This window comes from Schistocerca gregaria, chromosome 2 (genome assembly GCF_023897955.1).
Source record: "Schistocerca gregaria isolate iqSchGreg1 chromosome 2, iqSchGreg1.2, whole genome shotgun sequence".
In the NCBI taxonomy this organism is placed as follows: domain Eukaryota; kingdom Metazoa; phylum Arthropoda; class Insecta; order Orthoptera; family Acrididae; genus Schistocerca; species Schistocerca gregaria.
Window position 1 is genome coordinate 1018375998 of NC_064921.1, and position 20076 is coordinate 1018396073.

At 49.7% G+C, this 20076-nt stretch overlaps 20 non-coding genes across 20 annotated transcripts; 10 read left to right on the forward strand and 10 right to left on the reverse strand.

Annotated features, from left to right (window-relative positions):
• Positions 1-1122: 1122 nt before the first annotated feature.
• Positions 1123-1194, reverse strand: Trnag-ccc (transfer RNA glycine (anticodon CCC)). The gene has a single exon. It is a non-coding gene; the product is annotated as a tRNA-Gly (tRNA).
• Positions 1195-1865: 671 nt separating this feature from the next.
• On the forward strand, positions 1866-1949 carry Trnal-uaa (transfer RNA leucine (anticodon UAA)). The gene has a single exon. It is a non-coding gene; the product is annotated as a tRNA-Leu (tRNA).
• Positions 1950-3073: 1124 nt separating this feature from the next.
• Trnag-ccc (transfer RNA glycine (anticodon CCC)) lies at positions 3074-3145 on the reverse strand. Its single transcript has one exon. It is a non-coding gene; the product is annotated as a tRNA-Gly (tRNA).
• Positions 3146-3815: 670 nt separating this feature from the next.
• On the forward strand, positions 3816-3899 carry Trnal-uaa (transfer RNA leucine (anticodon UAA)). Its single transcript has one exon. It is a non-coding gene; the product is annotated as a tRNA-Leu (tRNA).
• A 1124-nt stretch (positions 3900-5023) lies between these two features.
• On the reverse strand, positions 5024-5095 carry Trnag-ccc (transfer RNA glycine (anticodon CCC)). The gene has a single exon. It is a non-coding gene; the product is annotated as a tRNA-Gly (tRNA).
• Positions 5096-5766: 671 nt separating this feature from the next.
• Positions 5767-5850, forward strand: Trnal-uaa (transfer RNA leucine (anticodon UAA)). The gene has a single exon. It is a non-coding gene; the product is annotated as a tRNA-Leu (tRNA).
• A 1124-nt stretch (positions 5851-6974) lies between these two features.
• Positions 6975-7046, reverse strand: Trnag-ccc (transfer RNA glycine (anticodon CCC)). The gene has a single exon. It is a non-coding gene; the product is annotated as a tRNA-Gly (tRNA).
• Positions 7047-7716: 670 nt separating this feature from the next.
• On the forward strand, positions 7717-7800 carry Trnal-uaa (transfer RNA leucine (anticodon UAA)). Its single transcript has one exon. It is a non-coding gene; the product is annotated as a tRNA-Leu (tRNA).
• Positions 7801-8924: 1124 nt separating this feature from the next.
• On the reverse strand, positions 8925-8996 carry Trnag-ccc (transfer RNA glycine (anticodon CCC)). Its single transcript has one exon. It is a non-coding gene; the product is annotated as a tRNA-Gly (tRNA).
• Positions 8997-9667: 671 nt separating this feature from the next.
• Positions 9668-9751, forward strand: Trnal-uaa (transfer RNA leucine (anticodon UAA)). Its single transcript has one exon. It is a non-coding gene; the product is annotated as a tRNA-Leu (tRNA).
• Positions 9752-10875: 1124 nt separating this feature from the next.
• On the reverse strand, positions 10876-10947 carry Trnag-ccc (transfer RNA glycine (anticodon CCC)). Its single transcript has one exon. It is a non-coding gene; the product is annotated as a tRNA-Gly (tRNA).
• A 671-nt stretch (positions 10948-11618) lies between these two features.
• On the forward strand, positions 11619-11702 carry Trnal-uaa (transfer RNA leucine (anticodon UAA)). Its single transcript has one exon. It is a non-coding gene; the product is annotated as a tRNA-Leu (tRNA).
• Positions 11703-12826: 1124 nt separating this feature from the next.
• Trnag-ccc (transfer RNA glycine (anticodon CCC)) lies at positions 12827-12898 on the reverse strand. Its single transcript has one exon. It is a non-coding gene; the product is annotated as a tRNA-Gly (tRNA).
• Positions 12899-13569: 671 nt separating this feature from the next.
• On the forward strand, positions 13570-13653 carry Trnal-uaa (transfer RNA leucine (anticodon UAA)). The gene has a single exon. It is a non-coding gene; the product is annotated as a tRNA-Leu (tRNA).
• A 1124-nt stretch (positions 13654-14777) lies between these two features.
• Trnag-ccc (transfer RNA glycine (anticodon CCC)) lies at positions 14778-14849 on the reverse strand. Its single transcript has one exon. It is a non-coding gene; the product is annotated as a tRNA-Gly (tRNA).
• A 671-nt stretch (positions 14850-15520) lies between these two features.
• Positions 15521-15604, forward strand: Trnal-uaa (transfer RNA leucine (anticodon UAA)). The gene has a single exon. It is a non-coding gene; the product is annotated as a tRNA-Leu (tRNA).
• Positions 15605-16728: 1124 nt separating this feature from the next.
• Trnag-ccc (transfer RNA glycine (anticodon CCC)) lies at positions 16729-16800 on the reverse strand. The gene has a single exon. It is a non-coding gene; the product is annotated as a tRNA-Gly (tRNA).
• Positions 16801-17471: 671 nt separating this feature from the next.
• Trnal-uaa (transfer RNA leucine (anticodon UAA)) lies at positions 17472-17555 on the forward strand. Its single transcript has one exon. It is a non-coding gene; the product is annotated as a tRNA-Leu (tRNA).
• A 1124-nt stretch (positions 17556-18679) lies between these two features.
• Trnag-ccc (transfer RNA glycine (anticodon CCC)) lies at positions 18680-18751 on the reverse strand. Its single transcript has one exon. It is a non-coding gene; the product is annotated as a tRNA-Gly (tRNA).
• A 671-nt stretch (positions 18752-19422) lies between these two features.
• Positions 19423-19506, forward strand: Trnal-uaa (transfer RNA leucine (anticodon UAA)). The gene has a single exon. It is a non-coding gene; the product is annotated as a tRNA-Leu (tRNA).
• Positions 19507-20076: the final 570 nt, after the last annotated feature.

Consider the following 20076-nt stretch of genomic DNA (forward strand, 5'->3'; position numbering starts at 1 on the left):
GAATTTTAAATATTCCAAACCTACCCGTTTCCTTCGTGCGGGAAAGGAAGTAAATTTCGCGCAAACAGGTTGAAGAGATATTATCAGTGACGGCAGTGATTATGGCGCTTGCCCTGCACGTCTGATTGTCTGGCCGTCAGAAGGAACGGAAAGCTGTTAGGAGGCATGGCTTTCAGCCAAGCAGCCCGGATTCGATTCCTGGTAGCCGAACATACTTTTGTTTGCTGAGTCTTGGCTAGTCTCACGGCGCTTACGTTTTCTTTGTGTTGTGCTTTTTGGGTCCAAGCATCAAGAAAGCAAAAGTCAACGAAAACAGATACGTGGTTAAATGTCTGGCAGGGCAGTAATGAAGGTGGATGAGCCGGTGGACCGGGTATTGGACTGGTGACGTGGCCGAATTGCATCGCTCCTCAGCTCAGTACGTTAGAGCGTCGTGCTGTGAACACAAAGGCCATGTATTCGATAGCACTAAGTGCCATTTCATTTTTCTCTCATAAAAGACAGTGCTTCCTCCAGCGAGACACTGCCAGGTAAATACCAAGTGATGTGCACAAGAAGCAAGACGTCTGCACGTTTCGCGGCGTTGTCGATAACGGCCATACCACGCTGAGTGCAGCGGTTCTCGTCTGTTGATTGGAGTTAATAGCGGTTGGCCGTGTTTAGTACTTGGATGGGCGACCAGCTTGGAGCTCTACCTACATTTGGCTTCTTTCATTTTGCCTATTTACTTAGGTGTCGTCGCTGCTTAGCGATAATGATGCGGTCCAGCACGCTGACGCCACTCCTGCCTGTCGGTGCACTAAAGCGCGAATCTGTGGCCACAATAAAATGAAAGGTTCTGTCGTATGTTTGTCGGTTTTTGGTCTCTCGCAGTCGTTTCTCCCGCCTGCCCTCTACATATATGCCCATTTCCAAGCGTCAGCTCTCGCGTCAGCCGAGCAAAGTCGAGACAAGTCGACACATGGAGACACACGATGCTGTGAATCGAAATCCGGCGACTACCGCAATGGCGACACGGAGTGAGACGTGGGGCGAAGGAAAACTATTCGTACCACGACGGTTCTGTTTCGAAGATCGCGTTACGTTACGTGGAATAGCCCTAGAAGAAAAATGTACGTTTCGTGCGGTGGCCGGGAATCGAACCCGGATCAACTGCTTGGGAAGCAACCATGCTGACCGTTACACCACCACCGCCTTGCGTGCCGAGTCATTCACGCCGCGATGTATCGGCTACGCTCCTGCCACCAGAGGCCGAAGGCGAAGGCGCTGTAGGCGTTCAACGCCAGGGCAGAGGTTGGCACATCTGAACGCAGTGTGTAGGTGCTGCTAGCGTAAATAGAAGCACAACTGACAGCCGTTGGAAAACTGCCCTTTAATTTACAGCAGCATGATATAAGAAATATCTAATGTGACGTACGTACAGACGATCCAGAGGCGATTGAGCATAATTGTGCCAGTCCAGAAGTAGAAAGCGCCTAAGTATCACAATGTTAAGTTGGTTAGTTTGATCCTCGCCTGGAGCATATCATTAGCTTCCCCTGAGGGCGAAATACACAGCGTAGCCGTTGCTAGGGAACGGACTTTTATTGTCGTTCGTTGTTTTCTCCACGCCAATGTGAAAATTGATAGTTAGAGTTCTGCTCGTTCCACTTAAGGCCGAAGGCGTCGGAAAACAACGGTGCCAGGCACCATATTTAAGTTGCGGGTGCCGACAGTGAGGGTGGGGTGTTACCTCACATCTCACAACTCGTTTTAAATACTCTAAAAAAACGTATTTCCTTCACACAAAAAAAACAAGCAAATTTCGCAGTCAGGCCCTGGAGATGTTTATAGAAACGATGGCAGCAGTGTGTTTCCGCTCGCACGTCAGATTGGCCGAACGGTCTAAGGCGCCAGATTTAAGCTCTGGTTCCCGAAAGGGAGCGTGGGTTCGAACCCCACATCTGACAATGAATTTTAAATATTCCAAACCTACCCGTTTCCTTCGTGCGGGAAAGGAAGTAAATTTCGCGCAAACAGGTTGAAGAGATATTATCAGTGACGGCAGTGATTATGGCGCTTGCCCTGCACGTCTGATTGTCTGGCCGTCAGAAGGAACGGAAAGCTGTTAGGAGGCATGGCTTTCAGCCAAGCAGCCCGGATTCGATTCCTGGTAGCCGAACATACTTTTGTTTGCTGAGTCTTGGCTAGTCTCACGGCGCTTACGTTTTCTTTGTGTTGTGCTTTTTGGGTCCAAGCATCAAGAAAGCAAAAGTCAACGAAAACAGATACGTGGTTAAATGTCTGGCAGGGCAGTAATGAAGGTGGATGAGCCGGTGGACCGGGTATTGGACTGGTGACGTGGCCGAATTGCATCGCTCCTCAGCTCAGTACGTTAGAGCGTCGTGCTGTGAACACAAAGGCCATGTATTCGATAGCACTAAGTGCCATTTCATTTTTCTCTCATAAAAGACAGTGCTTCCTCCAGCGAGACACTGCCAGGTAAATACCAAGTGATGTGCACAAGAAGCAAGACGTCTGCACGTTTCGCGGCGTTGTCGATAACGGCCATACCACGCTGAGTGCAGCGGTTCTCGTCTGTTGATTGGAGTTAATAGCGGTTGGCCGTGTTTAGTACTTGGATGGGCGACCAGCTTGGAGCTCTACCTACATTTGGCTTCTTTCATTTTGCCTATTTACTTAGGTGTCGTCGCTGCTTAGCGATAATGATGCGGTCCAGCACGCTGACGCCACTCCTGCCTGTCGGTGCACTAAAGCGCGAATCTGTGGCCACAATAAAAAGAAAGGTTCTGTCGTATGTTTGTCGGTTTTTGGTCTCTCGCAGTCGTTTCTCCCGCCTGCCCTCTACATATATGCCCATTTCCAAGCGTCAGCTCTCGCGTCAGCCGAGCAAAGTCGAGACAAGTCGACACATGGAGACACACGATGCTGTGAATCGAAATCCGGCGACTACCGCAATGGCGACACGGAGTGAGACGTGGGGCGAAGGAAAACTATTCGTACCACGACGGTTCTGTTTCGAAGATCGCGTTACGTTACGTGGAATAGCCCTAGAAGAAAAATGTACGTTTCGTGCGGTGGCCGGGAATCGAACCCGGATCAACTGCTTGGGAAGCAACCATGCTGACCGTTACACCACCACCGCCTTGCGTGCCGAGTCATTCACGCCGCGATGTATCGGCTACCCTCCTGCCACCAGAGGCCGAAGGCGAAGGCGCTGTAGGCGTTCAACGCCAGGGCAGAGGTTGGCACATCTGAACGCAGTGTGTAGGTGCTGCTAGCGTAAATAGAAGCACAACTGACAGCCGTTGGAAAACTGTCCTTTAATTTACAGCAGCATGATATAAGAAATATCTAATGTGACGTACGTACAGACGATCCAGAGACGATTGAGCATAATCGTGCCAGTCCAGAAGTAGAAAGCGCCTAAGTATCACAATGTTAAGTTGGTTAGTTTGATCCTCGCCTGGAGCATATCATTAGCTTCCCCTGAGGGCGAAATACACAGCATAGCCGTTGCTAGGGAACGGACTTTTATTGTCGTTCGTTGTTTTCTCCACGCCAATGTGAAAATTGATAGTTAGAGTTCTGCTCGTTCCACTTAAGGCCGAAGGCGTCGGAAAACAACGGTGCCAGGCACCATATTTAAGTTGCGGGTGCCGACAGTGAGGGTGGGGTGTTACCTCACATCTCACAACTCGTTTTAAATACTCTAAAAAAACGTATTTCCTTCACACAAAAAAACAAGCAAATTTCGCAGTCAGGCCCTGGAGATGTTTATAGAAACGATGGCAGGAGTGTGTTTCCGCTCGCACGTCAGATTGGCCGAACGGTCTAAGGCGCCAGATTTAAGCTCTGGTTCCCGAAAGGGAGCGTGGGTTCGAACCCCACATCTGACAATGAATTTTAAATATTCCAAACCTACCCGTTTCCTTCGTGCGGGAAAGGAAGTAAATTTCGCGCAAACAGGTTGAAGAGATATTATCAGTGACGGCAGTGATTATGGCGCTTGCCCTGCACGTCTGATTGTCTGGCCGTCAGAAGGAACGGAAAGCTGTTAGGAGGCATGGCTTTCAGCCAAGCAGCCCGGATTCGATTCCTGGTAGCCGAACATACTTTTGTTTGCTGAGTCTTGGCTAGTCTCACGGCGCTTACGTTTTCTTTGTGTTGTGCTTTTTGGGTCCAAGCATCAAGAAAGCAAAAGTCAACGAAAACAGATACGTGGTTAAATGTCTGGCAGGGCAGTAATGAAGGTGGATGAGCCGGTGGACCGGGTATTGGACTGGTGACGTGGCCGAATTGCATCGCTCCTCAGCTCAGTACGTTAGAGCGTCGTGCTGTGAACACAAAGGCCATGTATTCGATAGCACTAAGTGCCATTTCATTTTTCTCTCATAAAAGACAGTGCTTCCTCCAGCGAGACACTGCCAGGTAAATACCAAGTGATGTGCACAAGAAGCAAGACGTCTGCACGTTTCGCGGCGTTGTCGATAACGGCCATACCACGCTGAGTGCAGCGGTTCTCGTCTGTTGATTGGAGTTAATAGCGGTTGGCCGTGTTTAGTACTTGGATGGGCGACCAGCTTGGAGCTCTACCTACATTTGGCTTCTTTCATTTTGCCTATTTACTTAGGTGTCGTCGCTGCTTAGCGATAATGATGCGGTCCAGCACGCTGACGCCACTCCTGCCTGTCGGTGCACTAAAGCGCGAATCTGTGGCCACAATAAAAAGAAAGGTTCTGTCGTATGTTTGTCGGTTTTTGGTCTCTCGCAGTCGTTTCTCCCGCCTGCCCTCTACATATATGCCCATTTCCAAGCGTCAGCTCTCGCGTCAGCCGAGCAAAGTCGAGACAAGTCGACACATGGAGACACACGATGCTGTGAATCGAAATCCGGCGACTACCGCAATGGCGACACGGAGTGAGACGTGGGGCGAAGGAAAACTATTCGTACCACGACGGTACTGTTTCGAAGATCGCGTTACGTTACGTGGAATAGCCCTAGAAGAAAAATGTACGTTTCGTGCGGTGGCCGGGAATCGAACCCGGATTAACTGCTTGGGAAGCAACCATGCTGACCGTTACACCACCACCGCCTTGCGTGCCGAGTCATTCACGCCGCGATGTATCGGCTACCCTCCTGCCACCAGAGGCCGAAGGCGAAGGCGCTGTAGGCGTTCAACGCCAGGGCAGAGGTTGGCACATCTGAACGCAGTGTGTAGGTGCTGCTAGCGTAAATAGAAGCACAACTGACAGCCGTTGGAAAACTGCCCTTTAATTTACAGCAGCATGATATAAGAAATATCTAATGTGACGTACGTACAGACGATCCAGAGACGATTGAGCATAATCGTGCCAGTCCAGAAGTAGAAAGCGCCTAAGTATCACAATGTTAAGTTGGTTAGTTTGATCCTCGCCTGGAGCATATCATTAGCTTCCCCTGAGGGCGAAATACACAGCATAGCCGTTGCTAGGGAACGGACTTTTATTGTCGTTCGTTGTTTTCTCCACGCCAATGTGAAAATTGATAGTTAGAGTTCTGCTCGTTCCACTTAAGGCGGAAGGCGTCGGAAAACAACGGTGCCAGGCACCATATTTAAGTTGCGGGTGCCGACAGTGAGGGTGGGGTGTTACCTCACATCTCACAACTCGTTTTAAATACTCTAAAAAAACGTATTTCCTTCACACAAAAAAAACAAGCAAATTTCGCAGTCAGGCCCTGGAGATGTTTATAGAAACGATGGCAGGAGTGTGTTTCCGCTCGCACGTCAGATTGGCCGAACGGTCTAAGGCGCCAGATTTAAGCTCTGGTTCCCGAAAGGGAGCGTGGGTTCGAACCCCACATCTGACAATGAATTTTAAATATTCCAAACCTACCCGTTTCCTTCGTGCGGGAAAGGAAGTAAATTTCGCGCAAACAGGTTGAAGAGATATTATCAGTGACGGCAGTGATTATGGCGCTTGCCCTGCACGTCTGATTGTCTGGCCGTCAGAAGGAACGGAAAGCTGTTAGGAGGCATGGCTTTCAGCCAAGCAGCCCGGATTCGATTCCTGGTAGCCGAACATACTTTTGTTTGCTGAGTCTTGGCTAGTCTCACGGCGCTTACGTTTTCTTTGTGTTGTGCTTTTTGGGTCCAAGCATCAAGAAAGCAAAAGTCAACGAAAACAGATACGTGGTTAAATGTCTGGCAGGGCAGTAATGAAGGTGGATGAGCCGGTGGACCGGGTATTGGACTGGTGACGTGGCCGAATTGCATCGCTCCTCAGCTCAGTACGTTAGAGCGTCGTGCTGTGAACACAAAGGCCATGTATTCGATAGCACTAAGTGCCATTTCATTTTTCTCTCATAAAAGACAGTGCTTCCTCCAGCGAGACACTGCCAGGTAAATACCAAGTGATGTGCACAAGAAGCAAGACGTCTGCACGTTTCGCGGCGTTGTCGATAACGGCCATACCACGCTGAGTGCAGCGGTTCTCGTCTGTTGATTGGAGTTAATAGCGGTTGGCCGTGTTTAGTACTTGGATGGGCGACCAGCTTGGAGCTCTACCTACATTTGGCTTCTTTCATTTTGCCTATTTACTTAGGTGTCGTCGCTGCTTAGCGATAATGATGCGGTCCAGCACGCTGACGCCACTCCTGCCTGTCGGTGCACTAAAGCGCGAATCTGTGGCCACAATAAAATGAAAGGTTCTGTCGTATGTTTGTCGGTTTTTGGTCTCTCGCAGTCGTTTCTCCCGCCTGCCCTCTACATATATGCCCATTTCCAAGCGTCAGCTCTCGCGTCAGCCGAGCAAAGTCGAGACAAGTCGACACATGGAGACACACGATGCTGTGAATCGAAATCCGGCGACTACCGCAATGGCGACACGGAGTGAGACGTGGGGCGAAGGAAAACTATTCGTACCACGACGGTTCTGTTTCGAAGATCGCGTTACGTTACGTGGAATAGCCCTAGAAGAAAAATGTACGTTTCGTGCGGTGGCCGGGAATCGAACCCGGATCAACTGCTTGGGAAGCAACCATGCTGACCGTTACACCACCACCGCCTTGCGGCCGAGTCATTCACGCCGCGATGTATCGGCTACCCTCCTGCCACCAGAGGCCGAAGGCGAAGGCGCTGTAGGCGTTCAACGCCAGGGCAGAGGTTGGCACATCTGAACGCAGTGTGTAGGTGCTGCTAGCGTAAATAGAAGCACAACTGACAGCCGTTGGAAAACTGCCCTTTAATTTACAGCCGCATGATATAAGAAATATCTAATGTGACGTACGTACAGACGATCCAGAGACGATTGAGCATAATTGTGCCAGTCCAGAAGTAGAAAGCGCCTAAGTATCACAATGTTAAGTTGGTTAGTTTGATCCTCGCCTGGAGCATATCATTAGCTTCCCCTGAGGGCGAAATACACAGCGTAGCCGTTGCTAGGGAACGGACTTTTATTGTCGTTCGTTGTTTTCTCCACGCCAATGTGAAAATTGATAGTTAGAGTTCTGCTCGTTCCACTTAAGGCCGAAGGCGTCGGAAAACAACGGTGCCAGGCACCATATTTAAGTTGCGGGTGCCGACAGTGAGGGTGGGGTGTTACCTCACATCTCACAACTTGTTTTAAATACTCTAAAAAAACGTATTTCCTTCACACAAAAAAAACAAGCAAATTTCGCAGTCAGGCCCTGGAGATGTTTATAGAAACGATGGCAGCAGTGTGTTTCCGCTCGCACGTCAGATTGGCCGAACGGTCTAAGGCGCCAGATTTAAGCTCTGGTTCCCGAAAGGGAGCGTGGGTACGAACCCCACATCTGACAATGAATTTTAAATATTCCAAACCTACCCGTTTCCTTCGTGCGGGAAAGGAAGTAAATTTCGCGCAAACAGGTTGAAGAGATATTATCAGTGACGGCAGTGATTATGGCGCTTGCCCTGCACGTCTGATTGTCTGGCCGTCAGAAGGAACGGAAAGCTGTTAGGAGGCATGGCTTTCAGCCAAGCAGCCCGGATTCGATTCCTGGTAGCCGAACATACTTTTGTTTGCTGAGTCTTGGCTAGTCTCACGGCGCTTACGTTTTCTTTGTGTTGTGCTTTTTGGGTCCAAGCATCAAGAAAGCAAAAGTCAACGAAAACAGATACGTGGTTAAATGTCTGGCAGGGCAGTAATGAAGGTGGATGAGCCGGTGGACCGGGTATTGGACTGGTGACGTGGCTGAATTGCATCGCTCCTCGGCTCAGTACGTTAGAGCGTCGTGCTGTGAACACAAAAGCCATGTATTCGATAGCACTAAGTGCCATTTCATTTTTCTCTCATAAAAGACAGTGCTTCCTCCAGCGAGACACTGCCAGGTAAATACCAAGTGATGTGCACAAGAAGCAAGACGTCTGCACGTTTCGCGGCGTTGTCGATAACGGCCATACCACGCTGAGTGCAGCGGTTCTCGTCTGTTGATTGGAGTTAATAGCGGTTGGCCGTGTTTAGTACTTGGATGGGCGTCCAGCTTGGAGCTCTACCTACATTTGGCTTCTTTCATTTTGCCTATTTACTTAGGTGTCGTCGCTGCTTAGCGATAATGATGCGGTCCAGCACGCTGACGCCACTCCTGCCTGTCGGTGCACTAAAGCGCGAATCTGTGGCCACAATAAAAAGAAAGGTTCTGTCGTATGTTTGTCGGTTTTTGGTCTCTCGCAGTCGTTTCTCCCGCCTGCCCTCTACATATATGCCCATTTCCAAGTGTCAGCTCTCGCGTCAGCCGAGCAAAGTCGAGACAAGTCGACACATGGAGACACACGATGCTGTGAATCGAAATCCGGCGACTACCGCAATGGCGACACGGAGTGAGACGTGGGGCGAAGGAAAACTATTCGTACCACGACGGTTCTGTTTCGAAGATCGCGTTACGTTACGTGGAATAGCCCTAGAAGAAATATGTACGTTTCGTGCGGTGGCCGGGAATCGAACCCGGATCAACTGCTTGGGAAGCAACCATGCTGACCGTTACACCACCACCGCCTTGCGTGCCGAGTCATTCACGCCGCGATGTATCGGCTACCCTCCTGCCACCAGAGGCCGAAGGCGAAGGCGCTGTAGGCGTTCAACGCCAGGGCAGAGGTTGGCACATCTGAACGCAGTGTGTAGGTGCTGCTAGCGTAAATAGAAGCACAACTGACAGCCGTTGGAAAACTGCCCTTTAATTTACAGCAGCATGATATAAGAAATATCTAATGTGACGTACGTACAGACGATCCAGAGACGATTGAGCGTAATTGTGCCAGTCCAGAAGTAGAAATCGCCTAAGTATCACAATGTTAAGTTGGTTAGTTTGATCCTCGCCTGGAGCATATCATTAGCTTCCCCTGAGGGCGAAATACACAGCGTAGCCGTTGCTAGGGAACGGACTTTTATTGTCGTTCGTTGTTTTCTCCACGCCAATGTGAAAATTGATAGTTAGAGTTCTGCTCGTTCCACTTAAGGCGGAAGGCGTCGGAAAACAACGGTGCCAGGCACCATATTTAAGTTCCGGGTGCCGACAGTGAGGGTGGGGTGTTACCTCACATCTCACAACTCGTTTTAAATACTCTAAAAAAACGTATTTCCTTCACACAAAAAAAACAAGCAAATTTCGCAGTCAGGCCCTGGAGATGTTTATAGAAACGATGGCAGCAGTGTGTTTCCGCTCGCACGTCAGATTGGCCGAACGGTCTAAGGCGCCAGATTTAAGCTCTGGTTCCCGAAAGGGAGCGTGGGTACGAACCCCACATCTGACAATGAATTTTAAATATTCCAAACCTACCCGTTTCCTTCGTGCGGGAAAGGAAGTAAATTTCGCGCAAACAGGTTGAAGAGATATTATCAGTGACGGCAGTGATTATGGCGCTTGCCCTGCACGTCTGATTGTCTGGCCGTCAGAAGGAACGGAAAGCTGTTAGGAGGCATGGCTTTCAGCCAAGCAGCCCGGATTCGATTCCTGGTAGCCGAACATACTTTTGTTTGCTGAGTCTTGGCTAGTCTCACGGCGCTTACGTTTTCTTTGTGTTGTGCTTTTTGGGTCCAAGCATCAAGAAAGCAAAAGTCAACGAAAACAGATACGTGGTTAAATGTCTGGCAGGGCAGTAATGAAGGTGGATGAGCCGGTGGACCGGGTATTGGACTGGTGACGTGGCTGAATTGCATCGCTCCTCGGCTCAGTACGTTAGAGCGTCGTGCTGTGAACACAAAAGCCATGTATTCGATAGCACTAAGTGCCATTTCATTTTTCTCTCATAAAAGACAGTGCTTCCTCCAGCGAGACACTGCCAGGTAAATACCAAGTGATGTGCACAAGAAGCAAGACGTCTGCACGTTTCGCGGCGTTGTCGATAACGGCCATACCACGCTGAGTGCAGCGGTTCTCGTCTGTTGATTGGAGTTAATAGCGGTTGGCCGTGTTTAGTACTTGGATGGGCGTCCAGCTTGGAGCTCTACCTACATTTGGCTTCTTTCATTTTGCCTATTTACTTAGGTGTCGTCGCTGCTTAGCGATAATGATGCGGTCCAGCACGCTGACGCCACTCCTGCCTGTCGGTGCACTAAAGCGCGAATCTGTGGCCACAATAAAAAGAAAGGTTCTGTCGTATGTTTGTCGGTTTTTGGTCTCTCGCAGTCGTTTCTCCCGCCTGCCCTCTACATATATGCCCATTTCCAAGTGTCAGCTCTCGCGTCAGCCGAGCAAAGTCGAGACAAGTCGACACATGGAGACACACGATGCTGTGAATCGAAATCCGGCGACTACCGCAATGGCGACACGGAGTGAGACGTGGGGCGAAGGAAAACTATTCGTACCACGACGGTTCTGTTTCGAAGATCGCGTTACGTTACGTGGAATAGCCCTAGAAGAAATATGTACGTTTCGTGCGGTGGCCGGGAATCGAACCCGGATCAACTGCTTGGGAAGCAACCATGCTGACCGTTACACCACCACCGCCTTGCGTGCCGAGTCATTCACGCCGCGATGTATCGGCTACCCTCCTGCCACCAGAGGCCGAAGGCGAAGGCGCTGTAGGCGTTCAACGCCAGGGCAGAGGTTGGCACATCTGAACGCAGTGTGTAGGTGCTGCTAGCGTAAATAGAAGCACAACTGACAGCCGTTGGAAAACTGCCCTTTAATTTACAGCAGCATGATATAAGAAATATCTAATGTGACGTACGTACAGACGATCCAGAGACGATTGAGCGTAATTGTGCCAGTCCAGAAGTAGAAATCGCCTAAGTATCACAATGTTAAGTTGGTTAGTTTGATCCTCGCCTGGAGCATATCATTAGCTTCCCCTGAGGGCGAAATACACAGCGTAGCCGTTGCTAGGGAACGGACTTTTATTGTCGTTCGTTGTTTTCTCCACGCCAATGTGAAAATTGATAGTTAGAGTTCTGCTCGTTCCACTTAAGGCCGAAGGCGTCGGAAAACAACGGTGCCAGGCACCATATTTAAGTTGCGGGTGCCGACAGTGAGGGTGGGGTGTTACCTCACATCTCACAACTCGTTTTAAATACTCTAAAAAAACGTATTTCCTTCACACAAAAAAAACAAGCAAATTTCGCAGTCAGGCCCTGGAGATGTTTATAGAAACGATGGCAGGAGTGTGTTTCCGCTCGCACGTCAGATTGGCCGAACGGTCTAAGGCGCCAGATTTAAGCTCTGGTTCCCGAAAGGGAGCGTGGGTTCGAACCCCACATCTGACAATGAATTTTAAATATTCCAAACCTACCCGTTTCCTTCGTGCGGGAAAGGAAGTAAATTTCGCGCAAACAGGTTGAAGAGATATTATCAGTGACGGCAGTGATTATGGCGCTTGCCCTGCACGTCTGATTGTCTGGCCGTCAGAAGGAACGGAAAGCTGTTAGGAGGCATGGCTTTCAGCCAAGCAGCCCGGATTCGATTCCTGGTAGCCGAACATACTTTTGTTTGCTGAGTCTTGGCTAGTCTCACGGCGCTTACGTTTTCTTTGTGTTGTGCTTTTTGGGTCCAAGCATCAAGAAAGCAAAAGTCAACGAAAACAGATACGTGGTTAAATGTCTGGCAGGGCAGTAATGAAGGTGGATGAGCCGGTGGACCGGGTATTGGACTGGTGACGTGGCCGAATTGCATCGCTCCTCAGCTCAGTACGTTAGAGCGTCGTGCTGTGAACACAAAGGCCATGTATTCGATAGCACTAAGTGCCATTTCATTTTTCTCTCATAAAAGACAGTGCTTCCTCCAGCGAGACACTGCCAGGTAAATACCAAGTGATGTGCACAAGAAGCAAGACGTCTGCACGTTTCGCGGCGTTGTCGATAACGGCCATACCACGCTGAGTGCAGCGGTTCTCGTCTGTTGATTGGAGTTAATAGCGGTTGGCCGTGTTTAGTACTTGGATGGGCGACCAGCTTGGAGCTCTACCTACATTTGGCTTCTTTCATTTTGCCTATTTACTTAGGTGTCGTCGCTGCTTAGCGATAATGATGCGGTCCAGCACGCTGACGCCACTCCTGCCTGTCGGTGCACTAAAGCGCGAATCTGTGGCCACAATAAAATGAAAGGTTCTGTCGTATGTTTGTCGGTTTTTGGTCTCTCGCAGTCGTTTCTCCCGCCTGCCCTCTACATATATGCCCATTTCCAAGCGTCAGCTCTCGCGTCAGCCGAGCAATGTCGAGACAAGTCGACACATGGAGACACACGATGCTGTGAATCGAAATCCGGCGACTACCGCAATGGCGACACGGAGTGAGACGTGGGGCGAAGGAAAACTATTCGTACCACGACGGTTCTGTTTCGAAGATCGCGTTACGTTACGTGGAATAGCCCTAGAAGAAAAATGTACGTTTCGTGCGGTGGCCGGGAATCGAACCCGGATCAACTGCTTGGGAAGCAACCATGCTGACCGTTACACCACCACCGCCTTGCGTGCCGAGTCATTCACGCCGCGATGTATCGGCTACCCTCCTGCCACCAGAGGCCGAAGGCGAAGGCGCTGTAGGCGTTCAACGCCAGGGCAGAGGTTGGCACATCTGAACGCAGTGTGTAGGTGCTGCTAGCGTAAATAGAAGCACAACTGACAGCCGTTGGAAAACTGCCCTTTAATTTACAGCCGCATGATATAAGAAATATCTAATGTGACGTACGTACAGACGATCCAGAGACGATTGAGCATAATTGTGCCAGTCCAGAAGTAGAAAGCGCCTAAGTATCACAATGTTAAGTTGGTTAGTTTGATCCTCGCCTGGAGCATATCATTAGCTTCCCCTGAGGGCGAAATACACAGCGTAGCCGTTGCTAGGGAACGGACTTTTATTGTCGTTCGTTGTTTTCTCCACGCCAATGTGAAAATTGATAGTTAGAGTTCTGCTCGTTCCACTTAAGGCGGAAGGCGTCGGAAAACAACGGTGCCAGGCACCATATTTAAGTTGCGGGTGCCGACAGTGAGGGTGGGGTGTTACCTCACATCTCACAACTCGTTTTAAATACTCTAAAAAAACGTATTTCCTTCACACAAAAAAAACAAGCAAATTTCGCAGTCAGGCCCTGGAGATGTTTATAGAAACGATGGCAGGAGTGTGTTTCCGCTCGCACGTCAGATTGGCCGAACGGTATAAGGCGCCAGATTTAAGCTCTGGTTCCCGAAAGGGAGCGTGGGTTCGAACCCCACATCTGACAATGAATTTTAAATATTCCAAACCTACCCGTTTCCTTCGTGCGGGAAAGGAAGTAAATTTCGCGCAAACAGGTTGAAGAGATATTATCAGTGACGGCAGTGATTATGGCGCTTGCCCTGCACGTCTGATTGTCTGGCCGTCAGAAGGAACGGAAAGCTGTTAGGAGGCATGGCTTTCAGCCAAGCAGCCCGGATTCGATTCCTGGTAGCCGAACATACTTTTGTTTGCTGAGTCTTGGCTAGTCTCACGGCGCTTACGTTTTCTTTGTGTTGTGCTTTTTGGGTCCAAGCATCAAGAAAGCAAAAGTCAACGAAAACAGATACGTGGTTAAATGTCTGGCAGGGCAGTAATGAAGGTGGATGAGCCGGTGGACCGGGTATTGGACTGGTGACGTGGCCGAATTGCATCGCTCCTCAGCTCAGTACGTTAGAGCGTCGTGCTGTGAACACAAAGGCCATGTATTCGATAGCACTAAGTGCCATTTCATTTTTCTCTCATAAAAGACAGTGCTTCCTCCAGCGAGACACTGCCAGGTAAATACCAAGTGATGTGCACAAGAAGCAAGACGTCTGCACGTTTCTCGGCGTTGTCGATAACGGCCATACCACGCTGAGTGCAGCGGTTCTCGTCTGTTGATTGGAGTTAATAGCGGTTGGCCGTGTTTAGTACTTGGATGGGCGACCAGCTTGGAGCTCTACCTACATTTGGCTTCTTTCATTTTGCCTATTTACTTAGGTGTCGTCGCTGCTTAGCGATAATGATGCGGTCCAGCACGCTGACGCCACTCCTGCCTGTCGGTGCACTAAAGCGCGAATCTGTGGCCACAATAAAAAGAAAGGTTCTGTCGTATGTTTGTCGGTTTTTGGTCTCTCGCAGTCGTTTCTCCCGCCTGCCCTCTACATATATGCCCATTTCCAAGCGTCAGCTCTCGCGTCAGCCGAGCAAAGTCGAGACAAGTCGACACATGGAGACACATGATGCTGTGAATCGAAATCCGGCGACTACCGCAATGGCGACACGGAGTGAGACGTGGGGCGAAGGAAAACTATTCGTACCACGACGGTTCTGTTTCGAAGATCGCGTTACGTTACGTGGAATAGCCCTAGAAGAAAAATGTACGCTTCGTGCGGTGGCCGGGAATCGAACCCGGATCAACTGCTTGGGAAGCAACCATGCTGACCGTTACACCACCACCGCCTTGCGTGCCGAGTCATTCACGCCGCGATGTATCGGCTACCCTCCTGCCACCAGAGGCCGAAGGCGAAGGCGCTGTAGGCGTTCAACGCCAGGGCAGAGGTTGGCACATCTGAACGCAGTGTGTAGGTGCTGCTAGCGTAAATAGAAGCACAACTGACAGCCGTTGGAAAACTGCCCTTTAATTTACAGCAGCATGATATAAGAAATATCTAATGTGACGTACGTACAGACGATCCAGAGACGATTGAGCATAATTGTGCCAGTCCAGAAGTAGAAAGCGCCTAAGTATCACAATGTTAAGTTGGTTAGTTTGATCCTCGCCTGGAGCATATCATTAGCTTCCCCTGAGGGCGAAATACACAGCGTAGCCGTTGCTAGGGAACGGACTTTTATTGTCGTTCGTTGTTTTCTCCACGCCAATGTGAAAATTGATAGTTAGAGTTCTGCTCGTTCCACTTAAGGCCGAAGGCGTCGGAAAACAACGGTGCCAGGCACCATATTTAAGTTGCGGGTGCCGACAGTGAGGGTGGGGTGTTACCTCACATCTCACAACTCGTTTTAAATACTCTAAAAAAACGTATTTCCTTCACACAAAAAAAACAAGCAAATTTCGCAGTCAGGCCCTGGAGATGTTTATAGAAACGATGGCAGGAGTGTGTTTCCGCTCGCACGTCAGATTGGCCGAACGGTCTAAGGCGCCAGATTTAAGCTCTGGTTCCCGAAAGGGAGCGTGGGTTCGAACCCCACATCTGACAATGAATTTTAAATATTCCAAACCTACCCGTTTCCTTCGTGCGGGAAAGGAAGTAAATTTCGCGCAAACAGGTTGAAGAGATATTATCAGTGACGGCAGTGATTATGGCGCTTGCCCTGCACGTCTGATTGTCTGGCCGTCAGAAGGAACGGAAAGCTGTTAGGAGGCATGGCTTTCAGCCAAGCAGCCCGGATTCGATTCCTGGTAGCCGAACATACTTTTGTTTGCTGAGTCTTGGCTAGTCTCACGGCGCTTACGTTTTCTTTGTGTTGTGCTTTTTGGGTCCAAGCATCAAGAAAGCAAAAGTCAACGAAAACAGATACGTGGTTAAATGTCTGGCAGGGCAGTAATGAAGGTGGATGAGCCGGTGGACCGGGTATTGGACTGGTGACGTGGCCGAATTGCATCGCTCCTCAGCTCAGTACGTTAGAGCGTCGTGCTGTGAACACAAAGGCCATGTATTCGATAGCACTAAGTGCCATTTCATTTTTCTCTCATAAAAGACAGTGCTTCCTCCAGCGAGACACTGCCAGGTAAATACCAAGTGATGTGCACAAGAAGCAAGACGTCTGCACGTTTCGCGGCGTTGTCGATAACGGCCATACCACGCTGAGTGCAGCGGTTCTCGTCTGTTGATTGGAGTTAATAGCGGTTGGCCGTGTTTAGTACTTGGATGGGCGACCAGCTTGGAGCTCTACCTACATTTGGCTTCTTTCATTTTGCCTATTTACTTAGGTGTCGTCGCTGCTTAGCGATAATGATGCGGTCCAGCACGCTGACGCCACTCCTGCCTGTCGGTGCACTAAAGCGCGAATCTGTGGCCACAATAAAATGAAAGGTTCTGTCGTATGTTTGTCGGTTTTTGGTCTCTCGCAGTCGTTTCTCCCGCCTGCCCTCTACATATATGCCCATTTCCAAGCGTCAGCTCTCGCGTCAGCCGAGCAAAGTCGAGACAAGTCGACACATGGAGACACACGATGCTGTGAATCGAAATCCGGCGACTACCGCAATGGCGACACGGAGTGAGACGTGGGGCGAAGGAAAACTATTCGTACCACGACGGTTCTGTTTCGAAGATCGCGTTACGTTACGTGGAATAGCCCTAGAAGAAAAATGTACGTTTCGTGCGGTGGCCGGGAATCGAACCCGGATCAACTGCTTGGGAAGCAACCATGCTGACCGTTACACCACCACCGCCTTGCGTGCCGAGTCATTCACGCCGCGATGTATCGGCTACCCTCCTGCCACCAGAGGCCGAAGGCGAAGGCGCTGTAGGCGTTCAACGCCAGGGCAGAGGTTGGCACATCTGAACGCAGTGTGTAGGTGCTGCTAGCGTAAATAGAAGCACAACTGACAGCCGTTGGAAAACTGCCCTTTAATTTACAGCCGCATGATATAAGAAATATCTAATGTGACGTACGTACAGACGATCCAGAGACGATTGAGCATAATTGTGCCAGTCCAGAAGTAGAAAGCGCCTAAGTATCACAATGTTAAGTTGGTTAGTTTGATCCTCGCCTGGAGCATATCATTAGCTTCCCCTGAGGGCGAAATACACAGCGTAGCCGTTGCTAGGGAACGGACTTTTATTGTCGTTCGTTGTTTTCTCCACGCCAATGTGAAAATTGATAGTTAGAGTTCTGCTCGTTCCACTTAAGGCGGAAGGCGTCGGAAAACAACGGTGCCAGGCACCATATTTAAGTTGCGGGTGCCGACAGTGAGGGTGGGGTGTTACCTCACATCTCACAACTCGTTTTAAATACTCTAAAAAAACGTATTTCCTTCACACAAAAAAAACAAGCAAATTTCGCAGTCAGGCCCTGGAGATGTTTATAGAAACGATGGCAGGAGTGTGTTTCCGCTCGCACGTCAGATTGGCCGAACGGTCTAAGGCGCCAGATTTAAGCTCTGGTTCCCGAAAGGGAGCGTGGGTTCGAACCCCACATCTGACAATGAATTTTAAATATTCCAAACCTACCCGTTTCCTTCGTGCGGGAAAGGAAGTAAATTTCGCGCAAACAGGTTGAAGAGATATTATCAGTGACGGCAGTGATTATGGCGCTTGCCCTGCACGTCTGATTGTCTGGCCGTCAGAAGGAACGGAAAGCTGTTAGGAGGCATGGCTTTCAGCCAAGCAGCCCGGATTCGATTCCTGGTAGCCGAACATACTTTTGTTTGCTGAGTCTTGGCTAGTCTCACGGCGCTTACGTTTTCTTTGTGTTGTGCTTTTTGGGTCCAAGCATCAAGAAAGCAAAAGTCAACGAAAACAGATACGTGGTTAAATGTCTGGCAGGGCAGTAATGAAGGTGGATGAGCCGGTGGACCGGGTATTGGACTGGTGACGTGGCCGAATTGCATCGCTCCTCAGCTCAGTACGTTAGAGCGTCGTGCTGTGAACACAAAGGCCATGTATTCGATAGCACTAAGTGCCATTTCATTTTTCTCTCATAAAAGACAGTGCTTCCTCCAGCGAGACACTGCCAGGTAAATACCAAGTGATGTGCACAAGAAGCAAGACGTCTGCACGTTTCTCGGCGTTGTCGATAACGGCCATACCACGCTGAGTGCAGCGGTTCTCGTCTGTTGATTGGAGTTAATAGCGGTTGGCCGTGTTTAGTACTTGGATGGGCGACCAGCTTGGAGCTCTACCTACATTTGGCTTCTTTCATTTTGCCTATTTACTTAGGTGTCGTCGCTGCTTAGCGATAATGATGCGGTCCAGCACGCTGACGCCACTCCTGCCTGTCGGTGCACTAAAGCGCGAATCTGTGGCCACAATAAAAAGAAAGGTTCTGTCGTATGTTTGTCGGTTTTTGGTCTCTCGCAGTCGTTTCTCCCGCCTGCCCTCTACATATATGCCCATTTCCAAGCGTCAGCTCTCGCGTCAGCCGAGCAAAGTCGAGACAAGTCGACACATGGAGACACATGATGCTGTGAATCGAAATCCGGCGACTACCGCAATGGCGACACGGAGTGAGACGTGGGGCGAAGGAAAACTATTCGTACCACGACGGTTCTGTTTCGAAGATCGCGTTACGTTACGTGGAATAGCCCTAGAAGAAAAATGTACGTTTCGTGCGGTGGCCGGGAATCGAACCCGGATCAACTGCTTGGGAAGCAACCATGCTGACCGTTACACCACCACCGCCTTGCGTGCCGAGTCATTCACGCCGCGATGTATCGGCTACCCTCCTGCCACCAGAGGCCGAAGGCGAAGGCGCTGTAGGCGTTCAACGCCAGGGCAGAGGTTGGCACATCTGAACGCAGTGTGTAGGTGCTGCTAGCGTAAATAGAAGCACAACTGACAGCCGTTGGAAAACTGCCCTTTAATTTACAGCAGCATGATATAAGAAATATCTAATGTGACGTACGTACAGACGATCCAGAGACGATTGAGCATAATTGTGCCAGTCCAGAAGTAGAAAGCGCCTAAGTATCACAATGTTAAGTTGGTTAGTTTGATCCTCGCCTGGAGCATATCATTAGCTTCCCCTGAGGGCGAAATACACAGCGTAGCCGTTGCTAGGGAACGGACTTTTATTGTCGTTCGTTGTTTTCTCCACGCCAATGTGAAAATTGATAGTTAGAGTTCTGCTCGTTCCACTTAAGGCCGAAGGCGTCGGAAAACAACGGTGCCAGGCACCATATTTAAGTTGCGGGTGCCGACAGTGAGGGTGGGGTGTTACCTCACATCTCACAACTCGTTTTAAATACTCTAAAAAAACGTATTTCCTTCACACAAAAAAAACAAGCAAATTTCGCAGTCAGGCCCTGGAGATGTTTATAGAAACGATGGCAGGAGTGTGTTTCCGCTCGCACGTCAGATTGGCCGAACGGTCTAAGGCGCCAGATTTAAGCTCTGGTTCCCGAAAGGGAGCGTGGGTTCGAACCCCACATCTGACAATGAATTTTAAATATTCCAAACCTACCCGTTTCCTTCGTGCGGGAAAGGAAGTAAATTTCGCGCAAACAGGTTGAAGAGATATTATCAGTGACGGCAGTGATTATGGCGCTTGCCCTGCACGTCTGATTGTCTGGCCGTCAGAAGGAACGGAAAGCTGTTAGGAGGCATGGCTTTCAGCCAAGCAGCCCGGATTCGATTCCTGGTAGCCGAACATACTTTTGTTTGCTGAGTCTTGGCTAGTCTCACGGCGCTTACGTTTTCTTTGTGTTGTGCTTTTTGGGTCCAAGCATCAAGAAAGCAAAAGTCAACGAAAACAGATACGTGGTTAAATGTCTGGCAGGGCAGTAATGAAGGTGGATGAGCCGGTGGACCGGGTATTGGACTGGTGACGTGGCCGAATTGCATCGCTCCTCAGCTCAGTACGTTAGAGCGTCGTGCTGTGAACACAAAGGCCATGTATTCGATAGCACTAAGTGCCATTTCATTTTTCTCTCATAAAAGACAGTGCTTCCTCCAGCGAGACACTGCCAGGTAAATACCAAGTGATGTGCACAAGAAGCAAGACGTCT